This window comes from Coenobita brevimanus, chromosome 68 (assembly GCF_032717465.1).
Source record: "Coenobita brevimanus isolate Jiangsu-jjx chromosome 68, ASM3271746v2, whole genome shotgun sequence".
Taxonomy (NCBI): domain Eukaryota; kingdom Metazoa; phylum Arthropoda; class Malacostraca; order Decapoda; family Coenobitidae; genus Coenobita; species Coenobita brevimanus.
In genome coordinates this window covers 46826333-46835262 of record NC_137021.1, presented here as the reverse complement: position 1 = coordinate 46835262, position 8930 = coordinate 46826333, and positions in this window count along the sequence as shown.

Sequence of the window (8930 nt, the reverse complement as noted above, 5' to 3'; positions counted from 1 at the left end):
CTGCAAGTCTGGTGGACAGACAGACTGACAACATACAGACACTCAAAGAGACAGGTGGAGAGCCAGCTGGATGGACAGCTGGATAGAAAGGTGGATATAGTAACTGACAGAGTGGCTGATTAAATGCTTGACTAATAAACCGGTTAGTACAGTACATTGACGAATTGTTTGAAGTGATAGACAGACTGATAGATAGACAAAGATTTTCCTTACATATGACCGACAGAAACCCAACGGTCACCAGTGGTTGATAACTGGGTCGGGTTACTGACGCCCGGCATCGAAACCAAGAATACCATGTAGGGTTTCTTTTTTTTCTTAGTTCATGCATTGATTCGTTACTTGGGCTATATTTTTGTTTTTATGTATAGTCTCATCTCTTTTTTCATATAACTCTCTCTCTCTCTCTCTCTCTCTCTCTCTCGTATCATTTCCTCTTACATGTTGGTTAAATCTTAACAAATTATTTATTCTAGCTAACCTCATGTCATCATGGTCTTGTATTACCTGTACATCCGATGTACACACTCTCTCTCTCTCTCTCTCTCTCTCTCTCTTGTATCATTTCCTCTTACATGTTGGTTAAATCTTAACAAATTATTTTTCCTAGTTAACCTCATATCATTATGGTCTTGTTCTACCTGTATATCCGATGTACACTCTCTCTCTCTTCTTGCTATATATAGACGATTTTCTTTAGCTAACAAAAAGTTTTCCGAACCAGCTGGGTTTACTCTCGCCTTCCCTCATCATTTTTCACTACTCGTCTGTTCTCCTGTGTCGAATAAAATCGTCTGGTGGGTAAAGGAAGGACATGTAAATTATCCAACTGACCGGGTTCATTTCCTTATTGTCACTATATTTTTTCAACCATTTTTACTGACTTTATTTTATGTATTATGTTATTACCAGGTTTACTAATTCACCCCGGTTATTTGTGTGAATTAATCAAAGCAAAGAATGATGATGATGATGATGATGTGGTAGTGGTAAGTGGCTAATGGAAGTATTAGAGACATTTTCTTCTGGCCAGCATGGATGAACTCTGGGATTTGACACCGGGTAATAGATGAATTCAGAGACAGAGAAAAGACTGATAGGTAGAGATACTGATAAGGAACGACAGACAGATTAGATGAACAGATAGATATAGATAGACAGGTTGATAGACAGATAGGTACATAAATGAGTTAAGGGACAGTCAAGCAGAATAACGATAAGAGAAATACATATAATGTGAACCATAAGGATGAAAACTGACACACTAATTGGCTGACTGTGGTAGACTGATGAGAAGTTAGGAGATAAATAGGTACTGAGACATACAGACAGACAGACATATACAACCGGATAGGAAAATAGTTAGGCAGACACACAGACAAAGCGACAGATACATAAGCAAACAAACGTTTGTATAGACAGTTTGTCTACTCCTAAATCTGGCAGAAACTCCTGCAGCCAACACAGGTGGATACCTGAGTCCAGAGTGACGCTCCGGGATCCACCCCAGCTGGCTGTGTTTCTTTTTATAAATCATGCCGGGGTTCAAAAAGAGGCCCAATTTCTTTCTTTTTTTTTTTTTCCTTGTTCACTTTTAAAGTGAAATGTTCTTTTTTTATTTCCTCTCTCTCTCTCTCTCTCTCTCTCTCTCTCTCTCTCTCTCTCTCTCTCTCTCTCTCTCTCTCTCTCGTAATTGGTAAGGGCTGGAGGTGATGCAAGAGTGAAGTAAGTAATTGGTAAAGGCTGGAGGTGATGCAAGAGTGAAGTAAGTAATTGGTAAGGGCTGGAGGTGATGCAAGAGTGAAGTAAGTAATTGGTAAGGGCTGGAGGTAATGCAAGAGTGAAGTAATTGGTAAGGGCTGGAGGTGATGCAAGAGTGAAGTAAGTAATTTGTAAGGCTGGAGGTAATGCAAGAGTGAAGTAAGTAATTGGTAATGGCTGGAGGTGATGCAAGAGTGAAGTAAGTAATTGGTAAGGGCTGGAGGTGATGCAAGAGTGAAGTAAGTAATTGGTAAGGGCTGGAGGTGACGCAAGAGTGAAGTATGTAACTGGTAAGGGCTGGAGGTGATGCAAGAGTGAAGTAAGTAATTGGTAAGGGCTGGAGGTAATGCAAGAGTGAAGTAAGTAATTGGTAAGGGCTGGAGGTAATGCAAGAGTGAAGTAAGTAATTGGTAAGGGCTGGAGGTGATGCAAGAGTGAAGTAAGTAATTGGTAAGGGCTGGAGGTGATGCAAGAGTGAAGTAAGTAATTGGTAAGGGCTGGAGGTGACGCAAGAGTGAAGTAAGTAATTGGTAAGGGCTGGAGGTGATGCAAGAGTGAAGTAAGTAATTGGTAAGGGCTGGAGGTGATGCAAGAGTGAAGTAAGTAATTGGTAAGGGCTGGAGGTAATGCAAGAGTGAAGTAAGTAATTGGTAAGGGCTGGAGGTGATGCAAGAGTGAAGTAAGTAATTGGTAAGGGCTGGAGGTGATGCAAGAGTGAAGTAAGTAATTCGATAATGAGAACAATTAGTCAAAAATCAAGGTCACAGGGCAAGGTCAGATGTTTAGCTCCATAGCTCAGAGCTTTTTTTATAATTAGACAAAAACATACTGGAAGGACTGAGGGTCAGTCAAGGATGACGATATTGGATTCTGAAAACAATACAGTGAGGCAATGACCAGGGGTACAGGCAAGGTGAACTCAAATATTAATTATCTGATTTGGGGCAAACCTCGTGGAACTGTTGAGGGTCAGGCAAGAATTAAGTAGTTCGACTTTATAGCAATCTGTCGAAGGTCAAGGTCACAGAATGTAATCAAATGTTGGGATCTTAGACCAACTGCTGGGCGCGGTGTTTCTCCTTGTTTTAATCTCGCTTTATTTAAACTGGCGACTCGTTTGTGTGTGTGTGTGTGTGTGTGTGTGTGTGTGTGTGTGTGTGTGTGTGTAATTCACCGGGTCGGTCAGGATCACTTGATGGTCGTGATCGTCAGCTTTTACCCTCCCAGAAGGGAGCTGAGAGCTCATATAGTCCGATCTAAGGGCAAGGCTGTGACCTTCACACACGCACACACCCGTCCCCTTGCTCAAGGGGGACAGTAACCACCCACTTCGTCAGTGAAACTTTTCGCAACCTGAGCGAGGCGCGAACTCCCGTCCACCAGTTGGCAAGCGGGAACATTACCACTGCACCAGCGAGCGGTGTGTGTGTGTGTGTGTGTGTGTGTGTGTGTGTGTGTGTTGTTCTCGCCCAAGCCAGCGACATCTGGTAGATATTAAAGTGCATTCTGGCGCGGGCTCGTAAGGTTGAAATTCTGCTTTGTTTTGGCGGCAGAGTGGGCCGTAAAGTCATAAGGGCTGGGGTGAAAACTGGGGAGTGATGGCCGCTTGGGAGAAGAGGGGCGATAGGGGAGTGGGGAAGGGGGGCTTATAGGAAGGTGTGGACAGGGGTAGAGGGAGGAGAGAAAAGGAAGGCGGGGAAGAGAGGTACGGGAAGAAGAGGATAAGGAGGGAGAGAATAAGCAAGAGGAGAAGTAAATGAAGGGGCCAGCGGAAAGGTGGAGAGAGGAAGAAAAAAAGGAAGGAGCGGAAGAAAAGGAAGGGGATGGGAAGTTGTATGGAAGCGAGAGGAGGACGACAAAAACAGGGGGAGAGAGGAGGTACAGGAGAAAGGAGGACGAGAGAGTGAAGGAGGAAAGAAAGAGGGATGGGGGGGGGAGGCGAGAGGACTACACAGACCTTAGTGACCCAACGAGGTGGTGCGGCATTGGTCAGTAAGTAAAGGAGAAGGACAGACCCACAACAAGACTCATCCCAACAGTACAAGGAATGAACAGGCTGGGACTGGACTGACAGAGAGGGGGAAGGAGGTAAGAAGAGGAGGAGGAAAGAGGAGGAGAAAGGAAGAAGAGGAAACGGGGAAGAAGGAAGAGGAGGAGGAATGAAACAAAGGAAAGGGGAGAGTGAAAAGAAGGGGGCTTGTAGCGACAAAATGATCAAGAGGAGGGCAAGGAGAGGGAGAGTGATGAAGAAGGGGAGGAGTGGATGGAGGTAAGGTTAGGAAAAATGGTAAATAAGAAAAAAACAGAGAGCGGGAGAGACGGGGGAAGGAAGGGGTGGGAATCTGAGGAGGAGACGGTGAGCAAGAAAAGAAAGTTGAAGGGATAAGAGGGAGAGATGAGACGAAGAGACGAGAGAGAAATATGAGGAGGTGGTGAAAAAGGAAATGAGTACAGGGCCTGGGAGACTGTTTTAGCGCGGCAATAATCCACCCAAACCGTATTTAGTAACCAATGTAGTGAATGGTTGTGTAGATAACAGGTTTACATTTAGTTTGTCCCTCAACGTACCCTCACTGGAAGGCAGCACTACATCAAGTGAGTGAATGGTGGATGCCTACACCCACTACCCAGCCCAGCAGAGCAGATTTATTACTACCTTAAATATGAGACAGAAATTACTGAAAATGCCTGCCATCCAAGTGCTTCTATGGCCGCGTCACTGCACTATTACCAATATTTTATATCACAGGCGTCTTGCATACCAACAACTTTGACCCGTATTCTTGTCGGTTAAGGACGCGCACTAACACCTCTTCCTTAGCGATTTATTTCTTGGATACGGTAGGGTTATATCCTTTCGTGCGATATTTACGGAGAGTATGGCGATACTGGTAGGGTTTATGTATTATAAAATTAAAATACAATGAACAAAATAAATCGCTTAGAAAAAGGTCATAGGAAGCTTCCTCAACCGACGAGAATACGGGCCTTTGATGCAGTGCTGGATCTGGTGGCCAGTGATACCATATTTGAATTTAATGATTGTATATATATACAGTATATATATATATATATATATATATATATATATATATATATATATATATATATATATATATATATATATGCTCGACTCTGGGCATAGGCTTCACAGCCTGCTCCCAAGGCCCAGTAGTCCTCCTACATATCATACACCACTACATGTCACCACTTCGGCGCTAACACCCACCGTCCATATTGAATACATGCTAGGGCTGTCTCATACAGGACTGGTGTATTGGTATTAGAGGGGGTATTTTAACGACATGCCGGCGGGTCTTCTGGTAAATCTGTAAAGTCTGCTTTACATGTAACTCAAATCCTTAAACTGTTCCCTGCCCCAGCGGGGATTTGAACCTGGGTCCGGTAGGACCACAAGCCACCTCTCTACCGACTGAGCCACCGCCTCCCCGTAGTTTATGATGTTTATTATTAACATTTCCCACACATCGCTGATGAACGTTTGGAGAGAGAGAGAGAGAGAGAGAGAGAGAGAGAGAGAGAGAGACCCATTTATCGCAACATAATAAAGGAAGTCTATAGATAAAAACTGAAAGCTTGTAAATGGCATGAGGGAGAGGGGGTACATATGTCACGAGTGGAGGAAGCTGGGGGTACATATGTCATGCGTGGAGGAAGCTGGGGGTACATATGTCACGATTGGAGGAAGCTGGGGGTACATATGTCACGAGTGGAGGAAGCTGGGGGTACATATGTAACGAGTGGAGGAAGCTGGGGGTTCATATGTCACGAGTGGAGGAAGCTGGGGTACATATGTCACGAGTGGAGGAAGCTGGGGGTACATATGTCACGAGTGGAGGAAGCTGGGGTACATATGTCACGAGTGGAGGAAGCTGGGGGTTCATATGTCATGCGTGGAGGAAGCTGGGGGTACATATGTCACGAGTGGAGGAAGCTGGGGGTACATATGTCACGAGTGGAGGAAGTTGGGGTACATATGTCACGGGAGAAGGCAGATGTACATATATCACGGGGTAGAGCCAGGGGGTGCATTTTTCACTCCAGAATAGTGAGAATATTGCATTTGTATGGGATATATGACGACAGGAGTACTATTTATGAGAGAGAGAGAGAGAGAGAGAGAGAGAGAGAGAGAGAGAGAGAGAGAGAGAGAGATGCCAGGAGGCAAATGGACACACATACTGTAAATGGGGGTATATTTGTCACGGGAAGTATTATCAGGGGGTAGGGATATAACAGGCATTTTTTAAACAATGGGATGGGAGTAGGGATTTAACGCCAGTCCATTTGATAGTAGTTGGTTTTGCACATTATATATATATATATATATATATATATATATATATATATATATATATATATATATATTACTTAACGAGAGAGAGCGAGAGATGGGTATTTAGTTATTCTCTCTCTCTCTGCTTCAGCAGTAGCCTGGTAAAGGCCAACGGCGTGTGTTGTGTTCAGCACGGTGCTGGCTGCGCTGTACCACATGGCCTGCAGGCTACTCATCCCCACCACTGTTCCAGCACTAATCATAAAATCTCTGGTGTCCACGCGCCACAGCCTCTATTTCAACTCTTCCATGGCATATATTTTTGGTGGTGCTCTTGGTCAGTTCTGGTGGTGGTATTTGTCTTTGGGGGGATTTTCGGTACTGGGGGAAGCATATACAGGTTTCCTTCACCCCTTCCCTGTTAATATAGACATCTTTCTGGAGTCCAATTGTCAGGCAGCAGCAACAGTGACAAGGAAAAGACGTCACCTGCTTCAATGTGCTACAATGATCTAAGTAATAAAACAACGAACCTTAAGATGGTGTATGCAAACCCCATCGCTAAGGAAAAGGTGTTACACAGCCTCCGAACTCCACCACAGTAAGCCTCGCGACTATGAGCCAGAAGGTGAAGGACAGTACGCTGAATGCCATCCCTGCTGTATCCCATGTGAAGTGAAGTCGGGAGGTAAAAGGTTAATTTTACGCCGCGGTGGCTCAGTGGTCAGCATCCCTAAATACAAAGCTGCCGGCCCCCTTCCGCCAGGGTGCGAATCCTGGTGCGGGCAGCTGGCATCACTTGACTCAGGAGTCCAGCCACCCGTTGTGGGTTGTCAGGTGAAATTAGTACCCAGGGTAATGCCTTGGCTGGCATTTTATAGCAGGAAAATGGGAGGATAATCTACGACAGGCTCAAAGGTCTTTTTTTTTTTGTTTTTTTTTTACAGATGAACAGCTGAAGGAAAAAGAAATTACATAAAAAATTATTCCATACACCAGATTACAGGTGTCCTACTTTCATAAAAAAAATCTGTAACAGTTGGACTTCAACAGCTGTAGGTTGAAGTTTGGGGGGAAATAACTCTGGGGAAGCGGGTTCCAAAGAGATGCGGTACAGGAATAAAGGAATTCTGATCAGCAGAAATTCTGCAATAAGGCAGTGTGACAGTCCAGTCATGAGCGCTACCTGATGCCCGTTTAGAGCGGGGCAAGGCATGGAGAGGTGGCACAATGGATGCAACTTCGTCTGAGCAATTGCCATTAAAGTATCTGTAAAATAATGCAAGCCAGGCAATATTCCTTCTTCCTTGTAGGGGAGGTAGTTCATTTGTATTAATACTTCTAACAGCTTTGTTCTGAATTTTGTCCAGCTGTTTTAGTGCCACCTGTCCACATCCACCCCACAAGGGTGAGCAAACTTCCAGCTGAGAGCGCACAATACTCTTGTAAAATTACGGCGATGATCAGCGTGGCTAAGCAGCTCATGGCATCTGCTGCCACCTTACCTTTACCTTAATAAGCATACACCCTTGTTTCTTTACCCCATCATATTTATACCCCCTTAATGCAGTCTCCCGTTACAAACATACCCCTTGTTACTCCCGTTACAAAAATACCCCAATTATTTTAAACTCGTTAAAACAATATTCCCTTAATTATCAAAAACGCTACAAACATACCTCCTAAATTATTAATACTATTATAATTCCAAATATTAGACTCATTACAAATATACCCTCTGAATTTTAATCCGGATTATTTTAGTTCCATAAAGTTACTCCCGTTACAATTACACCCCCTTAATTCTTATTCCCGTTACAAAGATCCCCCCCCTCCCAGGCCCCCATGGCATTCCGACCCCCCACGTATAAAAGCACGGGCCCGCAGCCGGTGGTCATTATCACAGTCCATTAAGCAGGGAAAAGCCATGTGCACTAGCAGGAGAGAGAGACGGAGGGGAATATGGCATGAAAGGACAAAAAAAATAAAGAAGAAAAAAAAAGAGGGGGTTTGACGAAGGCAACGAGGTAAGAATTCAAAAACGAAATGAGAGAAAAAAAAAAAAAACTACACTTTTCCATGATCTGTATGACGAAAAAAAAAAAATTACAAAAACGACCAATTTACCGAGAGACAGTAAGATATAGGAAGGATATTGCTTCGTGTTACTAAGAGAGAGAGAGAGAGAGAGAGAGAGAGAGAGAGAGAGGAGGAATGGTATGGAGAAACGAAAGACTAGTTATAATGTATGCAATAAGAGAAAAAAAAAAAAACATAGGTAACGCTACGCTGTTGCAAATCTCCATGTGACCAGGCACACACCTCCCACCTCCCTGCATACAGTACCAAACCCTTCGCCTTCTCTTCTCCTCACCACCCTTATTTCTCCTCTATACTCACTTTCACTCATACCAACTTTTTCTTCCCCTCTCATCTCCCTACCTCGCCCACTCATTTTCCTAGCTCTTGTTTTCCTCCACCCCCCCCCCTGGCACTTTCACATCCCCTTCTCTACCCCCACCCCCTTCGTTATCCTCCAATCTCCTCTCCCCAACACCCCCTTCTCTACCCAACCTCTTCTTCCACTGTTCATCCCTACTTCTCTTCCTCCTGCTTCTAACCTCCCCCCTCCCTCTCCCTCTTCAATTTCTCATCGTCTCTCCTCCCTCCACCCTTTTCGCTAACCCTTCCCACTCTCTCCTCACTCTCCCTTTCCCCACCCCCACTCTCCTCACGCCTCTTCCCCACGCTACCTCTGTGTGTGTGTGTGTGTGTGTGTGTGTGTGTGTGTGTGTGTGTGTGTGTGTGTGTGTGTGTGTGTGTGTGTGTGTTAGAACTGTAGGGAAACTGTGTTGCTCCTCAAATTGGCACA